The sequence below is a fragment of the Acinonyx jubatus genome, chromosome A2 (genome assembly GCF_027475565.1).
Source record: "Acinonyx jubatus isolate Ajub_Pintada_27869175 chromosome A2, VMU_Ajub_asm_v1.0, whole genome shotgun sequence".
In the NCBI taxonomy this organism is placed as follows: Eukaryota; Metazoa; Chordata; class Mammalia; order Carnivora; family Felidae; genus Acinonyx; species Acinonyx jubatus.
In genome coordinates, this window is record NC_069383.1 from 36,886,203 (window position 1) to 36,906,197 (window position 19,995).

General features: G+C 38.3%; 1 long non-coding RNA gene across 2 annotated transcripts in view; it reads right to left on the bottom strand.

The window, feature by feature from the left end:
* The window catches only part of LOC113604116 (uncharacterized), a 426,541-nt gene that overhangs the window by 390,920 nt on the left and 15,626 nt on the right, over positions 1–19,995 (bottom strand). For both annotated transcript variants that reach the window (XR_008296712.1, XR_008296713.1), the window contains exon 2: positions 15,079–15,213. This is a non-coding gene — a long non-coding RNA (uncharacterized LOC113604116). The remainder of the gene's footprint in view (positions 1–15,078; positions 15,214–19,995) is intronic.

Below are 19,995 nucleotides of genomic sequence, written 5' to 3' on the forward strand. Positions count from 1 at the left end.
AAAAAGATAAGCCACAATTATTAATCTGAATAGACTAGGCTGCACTGCAATAACAATCAATCCTAAAATATCAGTGGCTCAAAAAAAATCAGGTTTATATTTTTTCAGGCTACATCTCTACTGATGCCTTCCACCAACAGAAGCTGCAAGACAAGTGTTATATACTGAATTATGTCCTTCAAAATTTGTATGTTGAAGCCCTTAATATAACTAAATTTGAAGATAGGGCCTTTAAAGAGGTAACTAAGGTAAAATGAGGTCAGAAGGGCAAAGTCCTAATCCAATAGGATTTGTGTCCTTATAAGAAGAGGAAGAGACACTAGGGGTATATGTGCACAGAGGAAAGGTCATGTCATGGCAAGAAAGCCACTTGTAATTGAAAAAGAGGGGCATCAGGAGAAATCAAACCTACTAGCACACTGAGTTTGGCCTTCTAATCTCCAGAACTATAAGAAAATAAATTTCTGCTATTTAAGCTGCCCAGTCTGTGCTATTTTTAAATAACAGCCCTAACAAACTGATATGAGCAGTAAAAATTAAAAATTCACTGGTGCCAGTAATCCTATTCATGCTGGGAAGCTGCCCTGCTCCTCTGAAGTTCCAAGGATCAACACAAGGAGCAATTTTCATCCATTGTCATTGACAAGAATGTGATGAAGGACATGGTAGATGATCTCGCTTTCCAGATGAGACCCAAGACCTTCCAAATAGTCACTCTACCCATTAAGACCACTCTTCTCCTGGGGATAATACTGAAAATGCCTGAGGGAGCAATTCGATAGAAGGCAAACAAGACCTAGCAACAGGACATAAGCAGATCTTAACTTGAGAGGGAGAGAATTGCCCAGGAGGATCTAAATATTCCTCCCCTTTAGAAGAATTTTTGAAATACTCCATTTCCTCACTAATAGGAATAATAAAAGTGTTTGGCCCTTGGTCATAGTCCACTCCATCCCTCTCCTGGCCTACTTTCTTTTTTTTTTTTTTTTTTTTTAACCTTCTTCTTCTGGGCTTCCTCATGCTTCCCCTGACTGCACAGGCTCTACACTGAGACATGCTCCACCAGTGTCACCCGGGGAAACCTTATCTGTCTCACTGATCCCTTTCAGCTCTAGATTAATGAGTTAGTTTTTCTACACTAGACTTAGCAAATCACACCTCCAATTCTGGGCCAAAAATTGAATGCTGTCTTTTAAAAATAGTAAGTTATCATATGTTACTATATACTCTGTCACTGCATTTGTACCAAAAATATGACTTTTCATTCTGCATATTCTTATATAAGGCATAGATATTACCTTAATTATGCTACAAAATAGAACAATACTATTGATACATTGTCCTTATAAGGTCATCTACATTGAACATCAAAAAGCAAATGCTCTGGGGGCGCCTGGGTGGCTTGGTCGGTTAAGTGTCCAACTTCGGCTCAGGTCATGATCTCACGGTCCGTGAGTTCAAGCCCCGCGTCGGGCTCTGTGCTGACAGCTCAGAGCCTGGGGCCTGTTTCGGATTCTGTGTGTCCCTCTCTCTCTCTGACCCTCTGTCTCTGTCTCTCTCTGTCTCAAAAATAAAAATAAACGTTAAAAAAAAAAATTAAAAAAAAAAAAAGCAAATGCTCTGACAGATCATTTTTTTGAATCCTGTGATAAAATAGCAATGATTTTATTAATACTAATAAAAAAAACCAGAAATATGCAGTTATGATTTCCTTTCCTTGGAAAGACAGAAGAATCTCAATCTAAATTCTATCTATGTGAGCCCAGACATAAGGAATGTGACCAACAGCAGTTATCATGAAGACTCTTTCAAATCAGCTCCCATCTGGTTCTGGTGAAGTCTCTGGTTTACTCAGAAGGTACTATTGCCTCCCAAAACAGACTCAGGAAACTCCTGGACCAAAGAAGATATAGTTTGATGGAACAACAGCTCTAGGGGTGGGATACTGGGGGAAGCACCAAGCTTCCCTGATAAAATACTTGATTTATTATCAAGCTATTGTTGACACATCTCTACTCTTTGAAAGTTATCCTAGAACTGCCTCTAATCCCGGTGCCTGCTGCTCCCTTACCTATTTTGCTTCCTATTTGTCTTCTCATTTTGTCTCATAACAACATTATTGATTGTCGCATTCTCTAGCCCATTTCCTTTTTTGAACTTTCTGTCCCTAAGAGATTGTCTAGTGTGTCCTCTTTGTCTCACAAGAGGTTCAGGTAGAGTTCAATGACTCACATGAATCTACCTGTCTCTGAAATCATTGCCAATGCTATCTTTCCATAAATTCCTCACCATAGTGTCTTGGGTAACAGCTGTTCATCCCCATAACTGTGGGGCAGGAGAGAAAAAGGATGCTTTATTATGACTGACTTTACTTTGGTGCTTTTCTTTCTATCCCTGGCACTCCACTCTGTGAAAAAGTGGTTTCAGACATCCTTCCCCTCTTCCTAACCAGGACAACAGTTTCGGGCTCACATCCTATCCCAACTATCTCAGCCATGACCACACACTACCTACCAGCAATGTCCCACTCCTTCTGCCAAAAAACTCAGCCACTTCTGCCGTGAGTTATGTCAGTAAAATTAACATGAATCGTGTTTCCTTTTCAACTTTGCTTACATCAGTGACTTTCCATTTCTCTAAACTCTCTTGCACTTAAACCCATGTTATAATGTTGTAAGCCATTAAAGCAAAAGAAAACGAACAAAATAGCTTCAGGGTACTGCTTCTTAAAAGCCTCAAGAATGAGGTCAAAACCAGAGTTTTGAGAGTGGCTCTTTGGAGTTGGCTCTTATCTTGAAGCACATACAAATTGTCACCCCACCTCAGAAAGAAGCATCACATAATAGCTCCTCTCTGCAGCCGCCTCTCTCAGTTGTTGCCTCCCCTGCAATGCTGCCTGCCACCTTGCTTCTGCACAACCTTGGAGGAGGTCTCTGCCCCTTCCCTCAGAGGCACCCATTTCAGGTTGCCATCTCACAGTGACTGAGGTTTTCAGCTGTCACTCATTCACTCCGTGCATCCAGGAGTGTGATTACAATGCAGTTCTCTCTGTGAATAAATAATGTCGATCTGCCAGTTTCTGAATTTGCCCTGTGGAGGTCAGTCCCAGAAAAACTTTTTGCTCTCTCTACAAAGCTTCTTTACTCAGACTTGTGCAAATAGCTACTACTTATTATCCCTCTTAGTAAAGGAAGGAAGGAGGAAAATAAAGAAAAAACTATTACATACATGGATCTGAACACATATATTGATATCTGAAGCCAAGAAGTATGCTACGTGTTCGCACATGCATTTTTATTTTTGCAGAAAATAGGTCTGATTTGAGCACTGTTCTGAATCCAAAATCCATATTCTTCTGATATATCATGCAGCTAGGCATCATACAGAGCTGATGTCTGTCCCTTTAAGAAATGGAGGAAGAAAAATATGGGATGAGCGGCCACTGGGCTAAAAAGAATTGGGTGTGACAATTCTATGGTTATTCCAGTTTCTCACTAACTTTGCTTCAACAAGTCTCTTGTTCATTTATCTTTTGCCTATATAGTATGATCTGAGGGACCAAAAAATGTCTCTTCCACCTTTTGATGCCAATGCCTGAAATTTTAGCCTCACTCCCCTCCATTCTACTTGGATAAAGGATCTGTAGTCATCAAGAATTCCCACGTAAAATAAAATGTTTCATCGATACTGGGATATATTCGCCAATAGTCAACAGTCACCTGCTTAACTGCTTAACTGATGACTTAACTGAATGTGTATTTGTTTTACTATTTGATACAGTGAACCTCAGTAATAGGGACTCACTAGATAGCTTACTTTTCATGAGGAGGAAGAAAAAGAAAAGATGGAGGAAGTGAAAAATCTAAAGCCCAAGGCACTAAAGAGGTATGAGCAGCTTGGAGAAAACGGTCAAGCACAACCCAATTACCGTCAAGGTGGGAGAAGGTGGTAGAAAGAGAAAAATAGAAGGGTACCAAACTCCATTTTAGCCCAGGGGACAACCCCACCCAAACTGATTGGGGGAGAGGAGCTAGAACAACTAGCAAAAGGGAAGAGAAACTGGGCACAACAGCCTCCTGACCTTACCTCTATTACAGAACACATACCATTCTCTGTTGAAATTGTCCATTTATTTGCCTGCACCAACCTTTAGATCATGGGTTTTAGAAGACAGGAGCTCTGTGTCTGTTTCATTTGTGTGGGACCAGAGCCTCGTACACTGCCTAGCATGCAGCAGAGGTTCAGTGCATGTTCAGAGGATGAATGAATGAAATCAGTTTCCCTTCTTCCCTATTTCTCACACATAAAATCTTTGCGGTGAAGAACCAGATATACTTCATATGTGATGGAACTTCAGTTGTGTGTTCAGGATTCTTAGAGGTTCTAGGACTCTTTGATAAATATAAACTGTGTCATTTATAGAAAAGCAAATATTTTTCCCTAGAAATGTGGTAATGTCCAACATCTAACAAATACTGTTTTGGTGATAATTATTATTATTTGTACTCAGCATTTTACTAATTTTAGGGGTCTTTATTTATGGTTAAGCACGCTTCCTCACATATTCTATTTTTGTATAAATCATTTAAATCAAACTCTGTCCTGACATCTACTACATTATACTTTAATATACATAACACAGATGTAGATGAAATATAGCTAATGATTCCAAAACAGTTCCTCTAGACACGCTATATATTTTAAATTTAATTTCCTTCTTATGTACCAGGGGAAAATGTATGAGTTTTTTTCCCATGCATCTCTCTTTCCTCATTATCAAAGTGTTCACATGGAATTATTTTTAAAAGGCAGCATTTAGTATTCAATCAAATAATAAGGAGAACGTGTTCCTTCCCAGTGGTTTAATAATAATTCTTGCATCACCAACCCTGAATATTCATGTTATGGAAATGTGTCCTACTTCTATAGATTTCATCACTGTCAGCTGGTGCCACAGCAGAACACAGGAACAGTTAGTCAGTCTAAATACATTCAGGATTTCAGCAATTACCAAAATGTCTTCCCTGACTTACTATCAATAATTCAACTTTTGAGGAATATAATACTGAGACACAGGAGGCTAACCAATAAATATTCTGCTATTCTTCAGAAAACAGCAATCTAACTGCACAAAATTGTGATATCACTTGACTCAAGTCTTACTTCAGCTATATCTGTATGACATAAAGATGACTGAGCAATTCAGTGGGGGAAATAAATCAATCAGGACAGTTGTTTTGGGTTTTTTTGTCTTTAGGTAAAGTGACTTATAGCATATTTATTTTCCCCCATTTTGCTGTTAGAACACAGCTTGTCAATGATCTGATATTCATCATCCTCATTCCTCAAAACATATATTAACCAGACTTTACCCTCAATTCTGTTGGCAGTATGATCTTGGGCTAGTCACTTACTCTCTCTAGGATTTAGTTTACTCATCTGTAAAATGTCAAAGTTGGATTGGGTTGGGGTCAACAAACTTGTTCCATAAACAAATAATAATTATTTTAGGCTTTGTGGGACATACAGTCTCTGTTACAACTATTTAACCCTGCCATTTCAATGCAAAAGCAGCCACAGATAATATGTAAATGTATGAGCATTTCTGTGTTCCAATAAAATATTATAAAAGCAGGCAGGCAGCAAAACAAGGTTTGGCTTTGTACAGTAGCTTGCCAACTCCTTTCAGGTCTTTTTCAAATCCATGATTCTACATGTTAGATACATATAAGGCCCCTTAACACAAGGGGGAATGAACTCATCTAGTCCCTCAGTGACTTAGAATTAAGGAGCCTAGAAATTCTCTGCTACAGAAAAATTCCTTTGAAAAAATCAAGTAGCCCTAAGTAAACCCAAGTGATTAACAGATGGACAAAGATTCCTCAATTCTGGCTAGTCAGCACACCTTTTATTGGTACCCCAGGATACAGACTCTATGAAATCCAGGCCAAGTCTCCAGGATGTTTCTTGATGAGGAGAGAATATGCTTGCAAAAATGACAGGATTTCACTCCAGGTTTTGTTGCTTTTGACTGCAGTGAAGGAACTAATCAGCAGTAAAACAAGTATTAGGTCACACTATAGTTTCAAACTTAGAGGAAAAAAAGAGAACCATTTTTGAATCTCTATAGAGCACCTATTTCACTGAGTAGCCCAGGTGGGGAAAAGTCTCAGAAGTCAAGGTCATAAATTAATCCCTTGTGAATGTCTGTCTATGAAGGTCTGTAGCTTCACCCTATTCCACCACTATGAAACAACACACACACGCAAAGGACACAGCTTGACATTGCTTGTCTGTGGAAACCTAGTAGATAAACTCTATGCTGAAAGATGATTCTGTCATATTCAAATAAGTTTCAAATGTTTATAGGAGTATGATAACTGCCCAAGAAACGTGTCCAAAACAATCACAATGATCAACAATCCCAGAATAATAAAAGAAAGGACAGAGTCCATTTGGTTTACAGCAGGGTTTCTCAATCTTGGCACTACTGATATTTGGACTGGATGATTCTTTGCTGCAGGGGGAAAGACGGCCTTTGCATTGTAGGATGCAGAGGGTATAGATGGAGTAAGAGTAACTCCTTTTCCCTTCCCTCAGTCATAACAAACAAAAATGTTTCCATACACTGATAGATGTCCTGGGCTGGGGGAGGAGAAGGCAAAATCACACCTAGTTGAGAATCTGGGATTACAGAAACGTAAGATATTGAATTTGCCATAAATCATCATCCATGCTATAGGAGTCAAGTAGTACCCCAGACCAAAACTGATATTCACAAATATTTTATTACAATGACTTCCCAGGTCCTTTCTGACTATGTATCTCAGAATACCCAGACAACAATGAAGTGGAGGGGACATTATCTGGAGAAAGAGCACGACTCTCTTTGTCCTTTGTCCTTAGCATTATCTAACCCTCGCCCAGTGGCAGTGTTTCCATTTCTAAATTTTACTCACATGGAAACCAGACCCAACTCACTATGTATCCTGCTTAACTCTTAGATTATTGTTCATGATTACTTGCTCCAGTTACCGGTAAAAAGACCTACAGAGCCTTAGGCCATAATTCAATGGCTTAGCATGGAGAGCCTGTATGAATCTGGGTTCTTAAATCCCTAATCTCAAACTTTGTCCCAGGACCTGCATCTCTTTTAATTCCTGCACTACCTAAATCCCTGTCTGGCTTCCATAGTCTTCTTAGGCAATACTGCCTATACTCTAGACCTCACTTCTGGGTCCCTACTACCTGCTACACACTTCCCAGCTACCACAAACTATTTGTTGAGACTTCACGGGGTCATTTCCTGCTAACATCTCTTTTCTGTCCTTGTGGGTAGAATCTTGTGGTTCTACTCTATTTCTGTGTTCCAATTATCTCTGTTCTGTGGGGTTTCACTGTTGGGTTCTGGCCATAAAATCAAATCATTTATGTCAATGGAATAATAATCATAGAGGAAAGAGGGGAGAAGCAGTTGTGTAGTTACTTCAAAGGCATCCCACCTCGAAGAGCTTCTTGGTATAACTTGACAACCAGAACTCTGATTATTAAAAGAAAAATCATCACAAGATATACTGTTATAGATATGAGGCCTTCCAACATCCTAAGTCATGCAGAAGTTTCTACTGGTCTCTAATATTATAAGTAAAGAGAACAAAATCATAAAGTCAGTAAGGTAAAATGAGCTATGAATGGTTCTTCTCTGCATGGAAAATAAAAATAGTAGAGGAGCACCTGAGTACCTCAGTTGGCTGAGTGTCTGACTCTTGATTTCAGCTCAGGTCATGATCCCAGGGTGTTGGGATCGAGCCCTGTGTTGGGCTCCATGTTGCTTAAGAGTCTCTCTCTCTCTCTCTCTCTCTCTCTCTCTCTCTGCCCCTCTCCCCAATTCATGCTCCCTCACTCTCTTAAAAATAAAAAAATAGATAATAACAAATGGAAACAAAATACAAGATATTAATTTTAAGTCTTATACAAAATCATATTTGACTTCAATATGAAGGGCAATAATATTCATTCATGTTCAATTATAAATGTAGGTATGTATATTAATGCACCCTTGCTTCAACAGTCACATGTCTAGGAAGAGTTTACTCTTCATAGTGATAAAGATCACTAAGAATGGTTTAAACACAAAAATCATTTTTAGTTCACCTCTGAGGTGAGATTAAGGACAAAGTCTGCTTTCTTGCCTTGTGCTGCATACAATAAGGACCAATCAAAAATATCTGAATTATAAACATCCTAGACAGTGCAGCCATAACCATAGACATGTAGAAACCAAAAGCTGGCAAAGAAAATAGCATGGGCCAGGATCCCAGGGGGTAGGGGACTGGAGTGGGAGCAGAGACAGAGGGGGCTCACGCAGCTGAATGCCGAGAGTATGCAAGGTTGGCTGCGAATTAAATCCTAATGACAGAGGTACTTTCCCAATGCTCAGGGGAGGTTACTTCCACAGAGGCATCTAGGATGGAATCCAGCAGTAGGTAGAGACGATTGCAATGCTACAGTTCAAGGAAAATCCACCTGGTTGGAAGCACATCCCTAGCCAATAGCTCAAAGGGTGTAGATAGTGAAAGAAATAAGAAATGTGAGATTGACAAGTTCTAGAATGGCTGTCATGCCTCAGTCAAACATCATGGGTTCCAAATCAAGTCTTGATGGGAATAGAAGTACAAATCACCAATAAGGTCAGAAATCCAGGAAGTCAGTTTCTAGAATCCATTCACTGTAAAGAATGAAGCTCTAGTTGAGTCTTATTCACTCACTCATTTATCCAATCCTTTGCTCACTAAATGCATACTAATAACATCTACAAAACAATGCTAGACACTGTTACTAGCCCTATGGATTCAATGGGGAAAAATAAGCATGGTCCTTGTCCTTACTTAAGAAGAGCTTTGCTAGAAATATTTGGGGCTTAAGTAATTGTAAATATATAGGTTAAAAAAAGTTTATCAAGATAAGGCAGTAAGTGCTAGCAAGATTAAGCTGCCTGTGCCCTTGAAAGAAATATGCTCCAGGCCACAGACAGCCAAATTGGTAGCAAGAAAAGAAATGTGGTCCCACTACCTTATACATAATAAACGGAGGGGCGCCTAGGTGGCTCGTCGGTTAAGCATCCGACTCTTGGGTTTCAGCGCAGGTCATGGTCTCACTGTTCTTGAGTTCAAGCCCCACATTGGGATCTGTGCTGACAGCATGTAGCCTTCTTGGGATTCTCTCTCTCCCTCTTTCTCTGCTCCTCCCCTGCTCATGCACATTCTCTCTCTCTCTCTCTCTCACTCTCTCTCTCTCTCTCTCTCTTTCTCTCCCAAAATAAATAAATAGGGGTGCCTGGGTGGCTCAGTCGGTTAAGCGGCCGACTTCGGCTCAGGTCATGATCTCGCGGTCCGTGAGTTTGAGCCCCGCATCGGGCTCTGTGCTGACAGCTCAGAGCCTGGAGCCTATTTCAGATTCTGTGCCTCCCTCTCTCTGACCCTCCCCTGTTCATGCTCTGTCTCTCCCTGTCTCAAAAATAAATTTAAAAAAAAAAATAAATAAATAAATAAATAAACTTAAAAAATTGTTTAATTAAATAAAAAATAAATGGAGGCCATGATTATGATGATGATGATGATGATGATGATGATGGTTATGTAATTGTTTCAGGCTCTGACCAAAAGATTGAAATCATATTAGTTATTTAAACACAAAGAAATTAATAAAAAGAGTTGTTAATTTGGTAAAAATTATAAATTAGGTACTAAAAAGATAAAAAAAAGAATTCTAGGGTATCATAAATACAGTAACTGTAAAACATAGCTGCCATCCCTAACTTTGCAGCAACAAATTTGGAATTATAAACAGTCAGAAGCCTGGAGGAGAGACTTCATAGTGCTGAAACTCACACTTCTGAGGAGGTGGGGATATTCAGAAGGGTGGGGAACCTGAGCTCAGAAGGAGGAGAAGTCACACGGGTCTGGGTACCTTTAAGAGGGGGAAGGGTGCTGGGGTCTCTAAGGACTGGCTCTACGGCCATTGGGGAAAAGCTATGAACAGGACTCAAACTGCTGATAGTGGAACTCACTGCTGCTGCAGGGGTGAAAAAGTGTTGCTGAGGTGTTATTCATGGGAAAAGGCGGCCAACAGAAAGTAAATAGGAAGAAAAACAGAAAACAACAGCAAAGAGGAAGGAGCATGTTCCATCCACCTCCTCCTGCTTGCAATCTCTCTCTAGCACGCCCCACTGTCAGAGCTTAACCAACTGACAAATCAGAAACATGACTTGTAGACACCCAGCCCAGTATCAAAAAGCAAAATATGGAACAGTGGGTTTAAAGCTGAGAGATGATAGTTTAATAACCAGTCCAACCAAGGCAAGTTCTTTATGTTTTTGAGACACAGTTTGTCAAATTAAGACACTAATGTCTACCACACGAAGATGTCTTAAGAATTAGACAAATGTATATAAAGCACTTTACACAGTGCTTGACAAAATCCATTATTTCACAATTAATGGTTTCCACTCCTGATTCATCCTCCCAAGTACATCTGCCACCCCCTTAAACAACGACTCTGTAGAACTCCATGTGTGGCCTCATCTATTGCCAGAATATGTCTCAGCAGGAAAAATCTATTTATAAGACCTCAACCAACAGGGAGCTCTTCTAAGTTGGGGACCATATTTGGCTCTTATATTTTCATTTCCATTCCTCCCTGTCGTTCTGGAAATCTGGCAAAAAATAAATAAAATCACCTACATATTTCCTTGCCCTTGCCACCATCAATTCAATAGATCAGCTTTCCATTAAGATATATTCAAATTCCTTCAGTATACTTCAAGAAAAGTTCTAGAAAGGTTTCAAACTTGATTCAACACACTTTACTCTAAAGAACAGTATTCACTATCTTGTGTCCTGAAAGAATCGCATGCCCAAAAAGCAAACACAGGAACCCACTACCATTTTTCTAATGTTTTCAATCCTGCGGCAGCATTCCAGACAACAGAGACCTTAAGACTAGGGAGGAGAGTTATTAAAGGTAGAGTTAATGCTTTATGGCACATTTTAGAAACAAAAGTCACCATGTCCATGAATGGCCTAAAAACCAACTCCTACATAAAAGAAAAATACAGCTCTTTTGCTATCTTCCTAAAACCATGGGTTCTTAATAGTTCATTCCCTTCCTGATCCAAGGCTCATGTGGTTCTATCTTTATTAATTATAAGACCTTAGGATATTTTCTTCAACCTCTAAGCCTCATTTAATTAAAATAGCATTCTTAACATTATCTCATAAGTTTGTTGTAGGAATTAGATAAAACAATACATGTTCGAGGCAAGACAGGAAACAAGGAGTAGTTGTTTACTGGGTACACAGTTTTAGTTTTGCAAGATGAAAGAGTTCTGGAAATCTCTTTGACAGCAATGTAAACATATGAACTCTACATGTAAAATGGTTACAATGGTAAATTTTATGTTCTGTGTTTTTTTACCACAATTTTTAAAACTGTTTATTAAATTAATGTATGACTAAAAAGTTCCTATCACATGCATAGGTGCACATACACACACACAGAGAATAAACATTCATCACTCATCACAATGCCTGGCACATCATAAGCATTCAAATATCTATAAGGTTCTGTCTCTTTCCCCTTTGAGCCTTCCAACAATCTCCTGACTTCAACTTCACCTGCATGAATTTCTAATTTCTCCCCCTCTGAACACTGTATAGGCTTATTTACATTCCGTCCAGTGCTGTTCCTTAACATTTCAGGGTGGGCATGCTTTATCTTGCCAAGTAGATTGTCAGCTCCTGCAGAAAAGGAACCATCTTTTATATTTCTTCTATGTTCCCCTCCATGTCCAATTTAATCTTTGCATTAACTGTTGAATGAGGGTCTACTTAAAATGAGATGGACTCTCCCAGAGCCAAAACATTCAAGTTACCCCTGCCTGCTCTTGGGCTTCCACTCATCATTATCAATCCACATCTATTTATCGATCTGTTAGCTTATATTAGGATAAGTGGGGAAAAGTAATGAACAGGGAAGATAGAAAGAAAATAAAAAGATATATAAGACATGATTGTTGTCCTCAAAAGTCTTTTTATCTATTTTCACAAAGAAAACATAATGATATTGGTAAAACTGCAAGGAAAAATGCTAAATGTCCACTGAGTGTTAACAGACAATACGGGAATTCAGCAAGCCATGGAGACTCCAGGGGAAATTCAATAAGAGATTAGTTTTTGAAAAACTTAAGTACTAAAGTATATATTCTTCAGAGTTAAGATGATTCTCCAAGGGGTAAAAAGTATATCTGCCTACTAACTCTAAATCTGAGATAAAATTATTATATATTTTCAGGAAAATAATAATAACAACAATTTCCATGCACTCCAGTAGTGTCCAACAGACATACTATCACTAATCCTAAAAGCAAGGGGTGCATCATCCCTATTTATACGTAAGGAAATAGTGTGAAAAAAATTAAGTTACCTGCTAGTTGATGTAGAGATAGTAAGTATTGTATTTGAACATATCTGTCTGATGCCAAAGCATGAGTTCCTCCCACTATGCAACTCATTCATTCATCAAACATTTATTGAGAATTTACTCTGAACAAGCATTACGCTAAAGATATTAAATTAAAGAAAACATGATTTCTTCCTTCAAGAGACTCACTGTTTGGTGAGAAGGAAGTTACATAAAGAGACCACACAAAATGTGCTGAGTCCAAGAACAGAGATACACAAAATGTTATGGAGCATGTAGGAAGGAAACCTAACCCATCCTGGGAAATCCTAAAAGGTTTCTTAGAGGAGTAGAATTCTTTAAGTCTTAAGGAATAAAATAAACAATAGCTTACATTTATGTACTTACTAGGCAGATACTATTATTATTCCTGATTTACAGATGAGACAATTAAAGCACAGAAGGGTGAGCAACTTTTCCAGGCTTCAAGAGTTTATAAATAGGTGGTAGAACCAGGATATGAATCTGTTCTCTCTTAATCTCTATAATTTGCTGCACACGAATAAGAGTTTGCCAGAAAAGTGAAGAGAAAAAGAGCAAGACAAAGGCAAGAAACTGCACTGTATGGAACAATATATAAAGCATAATATGGCTAGAGCAGAAAATCATGAGAGGAAATTAGAGAATTATGGGCCAGGTCACAAAAGATCTTGTGTAACATTCTAAGGATCTCATAATTTATCCTATAAACTACGGAGGGATATTAAAAATTTGTACGTTAATAAATGATTATGTCAGCTATTTGAAGGATGGATGTGAGTTAAGACTAATGGGAAATGGGTTGTTGTTGTTGCTGTTATTGTGGTAAAAAAGAAAAAAAACACATTAGATAAATTTACCCTCCTAACAATTTTTAAGGTATAGTATGATAAAGAGACAGTTTTAATATTCAGCAAAGATGAGAACCTAAACTTGGGTGGAGAGAGTAAGACAGAAAACTTGGAAATAATACATGTCTAGATGGCAGAAGAGGCAAAACTTGGTGATGAACTAGATGTGCCTATCTCCCTACCCATCAGACTTGCCTGTTTTAAATAATCTGTCCAAGAAAACAGAAAGCATAAATATATACATGTGTCATTATGGAATTGGCTAGGCATGGTGCTAGACACAGGAGCATTAAGAATGAGTAAGACACACTTCCCATCCCAGACGGACCTATATTCTGGAGTGGAGGTGGAGAAGAAGGACGAGTGCAATAAAGGATTATGTGGTTATAAAAGAAATAGGTACAACATTTATTAGGGATCCAAGGCTGGAGTGGTTAGCCCTAACCAGGGAATATCAGAGAAGGGCTGAAGGAGGATATGCCTCAAATTGAATCTGAAAAGATACTTTCCAGTGGATCACGTATTTGAGGTGAATGTTTCTCCAGTGGCAAAGTGGCAAGAATACAGCAGAATAAATAGTTTCAAAGTGAAGTAGGTGGGGAGGGACAAGATAAATACGTGGACCCCTGAAGGCATCAAAAGCAGAACAGGAATTTATTGGCTGCTAGTTCCTCCATTAAAACACGTAAGCACAAGAAGGCAATTGAGGTCACAGAAGAATGAAAGTAGGAGACAAGATAGTGATCTACAATAAAACTATAAGAAGTGCGGTGGTTTTATAGCACTATCTGTGGCCACGTGATCACACTCCATCTAGCCCCACCTGAGGTACAGAACTGATGCTCATTATGCTTGGCGAAGTGTATTAGTATATTAGAAGTCTATTAGTTCTACCCTAGACTCTAGCATTTCCTATAATGATATCCTGTAGGATATCATCTTGAGATTCACAGTTAGGGGTCTGTGCATCAGGCACTTCCTACTGCTCTTCTAAAGGATTTTAAATTACCTCATAATATCTTATGTTTGGAAGCCTCACTGCCTCAGTCACAAGTATTGATATTTGTAAGCGAAAGTACATTTTTTTAACCGATGTGTTTACATAGACATTATTTTTCCTAAATGTAATGCCTAATGTCTAAAGGACAATATTATTCATAAATACAAACTCTCAGACTTGAAGAGGAACACCTTTGTTTAACCTGTTTAATATGTAACATCTACATATTACTAACACTTCTACATTCAAGAATCTTCCTGGAAATGGTTATTTATCTCTTTCCAAAGTCAAATTTCTACTGCTGTCCCTAAGAATCAATTTAAGAAAAAGGGAAATCCGTTACTAAAACTGATCACAGACTTTCTAGCTCATTAAATGTACTGTCTTCAGTACAGCAGCAGAGGCTATAAATCTAGTTCTTTGTGAATAATCTCAATATTCCTTATAATGAGGCTTAAAAGTGTTTTTTATTAAGAAAAATAAAATTATTTAGTGGAAAAAATATTTAGTAAAGTTATTTTAATTAGATGTGCACATTAATCATGAAATTTTACAGGATAATTATAATGATATTTCTCTACTTATTATGATGAAACTTGTGAGAATGGTTAGAACATAAACAGATAAGAGAGAATATGCAAGCCGGTATTATTTGGGGTAATTTTAAAACGATTTAATAAAGACTGCATCTCCTAGGATAAAATAATTCATTACATGAAGGTGACTTACTTGGAATTGGGAATCAAAAACTCTTAACTTTCACGATCAGCCATGATCCATCCAATCCCCACATCCAGAAGTACCAAATCTGTGATCACAGGCCAGACTGAAAATAGATGGCCAGAACTTGCACATATTTAATACCTGCAATAAAATAAACTGGAGTTACGACATCAGAAGACAGTGGGCTAAGGGCTAACGCAAGTCCTGACTTTTCACACCTGATAGCATGTTTATTCATCCCATTGTACCTCTCCTATTGCCCAGAGGGAAAATAAAGTGTCTGAAGTTTCAATTGGGAAAAGATGACTCACCCTGAAACTTTTTGAGTAGCTTATTAGGGTTTACAATGCTTGTGGACTGCTACTTGTGTTTTATGTGTGGGGGCTGTGGTCAGGATGAAATGAGGCAAAAGACTGAAAAAACAGAAAATAAGTGGTTCTATAGCAGTCATATATTGAAATGACAATGTATGTATCATAAACCTTTACACAGACATTTTAGCATATGGTACACAGGTTCTAAGTAATGTATATGCAAAAGAAAAGGCCTCTAGTACCATTTGACTAGCTTCAACACTGGAAAAATACAAATTAATGATCTCATAAATGTTTCAAAACTGAAAACACTCCTTTCTCCCCAACAAAGGAAAGAAACAATTTCTGGTAATAAATTCTACCAGATATTTTAGTGGTGGTGCTATTTCTATTGCTTTTAAAGATGTATTTTTAATTGTCTTACAGATATCCTTAATCATACAAAAAGAAATCAGAAACTCCCACTTGTCATAGAAAACCCTCAAAATAGGCAATACTATTTCCACTGCTAAAAGTATTTGAAATATATACCAGCATACCCGACATGTCAACTGTTTCCTACAATGTCTTCTCACCAAACTGAGGTGTTTTCACAAAACAACAGGATTCAAGACAAACAGAAGTAGAACTGCTGTGGCAGTAGAGTGTTATCTATGGAGGAGCTCCCTCTCTGTGTCATGCAGGCTGATCCTTACTGGTAGCAATGATAACACTAATATAATGGCCATACTTATTTAATGTTATTTAAGTACCTCCAACTGACATCTAATGAAATAAGGTGCTTTTTTCTTATAAATTCTAATTAGGTCCCCTTACTTCTTTCCTTTCTCTCTCACACTTTCCCTTACTCCAGCTCTCCATCTTGTCTTTTCTTTTGCCCAATAGTAAAAAATGGATGCAAATATGTCTACATGTACTTCAATCTCTACCTCAGGCTGCATTAGAATACCAATGGATCTTAAACAGAATAAACCTGTCACCTCTCCAACCCACCTACCAGGAAGAAAAAAAAAATCCATTTCTTCTCTATGTGCCTGCATCAAGAATTTAGGCAGGTCACCTTTCTTGTTATCCTCCCACATCCAGTAACTTGCCAAAACCCAACATTCTTGCTAAAAGCCTCTCAAATCTGTTCATTCCCCACCCATCTCCCTGTGTCTGCACAATCTGGGGCCCCACAGTTTCTTCTTTGTCTCTTCAATGGTCTTCATGCCTTCACTCTGGGCCCCTCCAACTGCTTTCCACATTGCAGCTAGTTATCAATGTAAAATGCAAATCTGGTCAAGGTCTGCTGGAGACACTTCAATGGCTCCCCATGTTCTTAGGATAAAGTCTTGTGTGCTCATAATACATGTTTTTATAATCACACCTCTGTTTATGTCTTAACCTCCTTTCTCCTTAATGATACTTACAAAAATAGCCTGTGTTTTAGCCATCATGAACTACAGACAAGTACTGAGACCTTTGCACCCATTGCCCCTCTTAATTAGAAAACCCTCCCTGTCATATCCCTGCCTTTAACATAACTGATTTTGAATCAATTTAAAGGATTCATCTCAGATGTTAGTTCCTCCAGGACACCTTCTCTCCTACCCACTTGATGTTCCCATAGAAACTGATTATCACCAGAATGGGTGTTCACGTTTACCTTCCCCAAAGGTTAGTAAGTATTTGTTACAAAAAAAAAAAAAAATGAAAAAATTCAAGTCATTTTGCTGCACTCAACCCTTAATGGCATAGAGTTAAGATGGACCTTATCAAGGTCTATAAATATAAAAATACATGGGTTTATATTTCTAGAAAACCAAGTCTTGAGTTTGCTAGATCTAATTTTATTAATATAAAAGTCAACCTTTATTGCTCCAGAATCATCTCAGTGACACATAATTGTCTGAAAGCTGATCAAAAGCTTCCTTCTCAGAACAGTTAGGTGGGCACCTGGGTGGCTCAGTCGGTTAAGCAACCAACTTCAGCTCAGGTCATGATCTCAGGGTTCATGAGTTCGAGCCCCATGTCAGTCTCTGTGCTGACAGCTCAGAGCCTGGAACCTGCTTCAGATTCTGTGTCTCCCTCTCTCTCTCTTCCCCTCCCCTGCTCATGCTTTGCCTGTCTCTCTCAAAAGTAAACATTAAAAGAAAATTTTTTTTAAAAGAAACAGTTAGGAACTGTCTGGTTAACAGAGGGTAGAGAATCATCCAGCTCTAAGACTCTTAATGTTATCCAAATCTAAACAAGTGTGATAACTAGAAGCAAACTCAGTCAAAAGAAATATCACCTTCTCAATGATTAACATGAAACCAGCTATCTAACAAAAAAATATTTTCAAGCTTAAAAATAAGCTTTATTTTAGAACAAAAAAATTAGAACCCATTTGAGGTGACTCAAAACTTAGAAATTCATAATGTTAAAGCTTAATTCTGTGATAAGCAATTGGCATCAAGATAAAGTATTTTTCCAATTTACAACAATCTCTTGGATAAGAAATCTAAAGTTCAACTCTCAAATACAATATTTAAGCTTTGGTTTTGAGTGTGATACATGGGGAAGGGGGTAATGTGTGAATATTCTGTGCTTGCCCTGATGGTTCATAGGTAACAGGTCTGGTAAGCAAAGTTTTAATTAATCTTGCCAGTAGAAGAAGCCATAAGCCACAAAGACTCACCCTCCCTGCCAAGCTGCTATTCTGTATTTTGTATGGCTGAGCACAGAATACTGTGCTACCTTATTAAGTGTAGTTGCTACTGGATATTCCACCCAGACTCCCTCCTTCCCTCAACTGTCAGATATACCATCTGTTGACAGTTCACAGTCGTGTCTCTTGGCCACAAGGAACTACCTGACTTAAGGTTAAGGCCCCTCCCAGGGGAAAACCAACAGTCAAGGACCAATTCATACAGAGGAACAAAGGCTCCCCTGCTTCAATTTGGAACAACTCTGAAGGGACATCCCAGCTCCAGAGCTCCCTACAGATTCCACTGATGTTGTACTATATGCCAGCTTCTCCCTCTTCCCAATCCTCTTTCTCATTTCCTTTCAGGTGCATTTCGGGAGACCAGTTCTCAAAAAAACTTTTACATGCAACTCTTCATCTCAGAATCTATTTCCAATGCAACCTAAGACTCTTCGATACTTGTGTAATGCAAATACAGCAGTATACAGTAGTTTTGCTGATTTCATCATAACTTTGCCTTGGTCTTCCATTAGAGATATGAATCGATTAATTGAGGCAGAGGCAAGATCTGGAACTTAATCTATCCTAACTGATTCCAGTTGCCTTTTAATTGCAACAAAATTTAGGAACCAACTCATTGGCATTAAAAGCTACCTTATTTCTACCCTTTATCCTGAATAATTGAGAACGTTTGGCAAAAGTTGTTGGATAATTTTATCATCACCCAATTTTAAGAAGGATAATATTCTAGTAAAATTCTAGTTGAAAGAGCACAAATAGAAAAGAATAAAAATGATTTGTCCATAGCATTATGTCCTCAAAGAGATGGGAAATGTATTTTATTGGACTTATAAGGACTCAGGTCTTTTCTGATAAAAATGAAAAGAATTAGAATAGCATTTAGTTCTCATGTTCTCAATCTTTTAAGATCTGCTTTTGAGGGGTGCATGGGTAGCTCAGTCAGTTGAGCATCCAACTCTTGATTTTGGCTCAAGTCATGATACCAGGGTCAAGGGATCAAGCCCCACTTTGGGTTCCACACTGAACACAGAACCTGGTTAATATTCTCTCTCTCCCTCTTTCCCTCTCCCCCACTTGCACTCTCTCTCTAAAATAAAAAACAAAGAAAAGAAAATAAAGCAAAACAAAACAAAATAAAATACTCTCTTTTTAAAATGAATGAAAGGTTGTCATTGAATCAAATGACTCTTTTATCCCATCCACTTCTCAATCCAAATGATATGAAAGGATTCTAGCTTTGGAGGTCTTTGTCTTTTTGAGTTTTGTTGTTGTTTTGGTACTATCATTTTGAAGAGTAGAAATTAAATCACCTGATCCACCTAAGGGCAGTCCCATTTGTCTCAGACTTAAGCTTCTCTTCCAGAGCATATAGACACAAAGAAAACGCTTAAATAGGTCAGAGTACAACAGCTGACAGATTCAGATGTGCCATCTTTTTAATAAAATACAACTTTTATATATGATCAGAGTTTGCCACACAGTAAAGCCAACTTGCCCACAAAAATCAAACTTCTGTCATGAATAGAAACTTTTCTAAAGAAGATATCCAGATGGCCAAAGGACACATGAAAAGATGCTTGATGTCACTCATCATCAAGGAAATACAAATCAAAACCACACTGTGATACCAACTCACACTGGCTAAAATTAACAACTCGGGAAACAACAGATGCTGGCAAGGATGTGGAGAAATGGAAACCCTCTTGCACTGTTGGTGGGAATGAGAATCAGTGCAGCTGCTCTGGAAAACAGTATGGAGGTTCCTCAAGAAATTAAAAATAGAACTATCCTATGACCCAGCAAACAGCACTACTAGGAATTTATCCAAAGGATACAGGAGCACTGATTCATAGGGGCACATGTACCCCAATGTTTATAGCAGTGCTTTCAACAATTGGCAAATTACGGAAAGAGCCC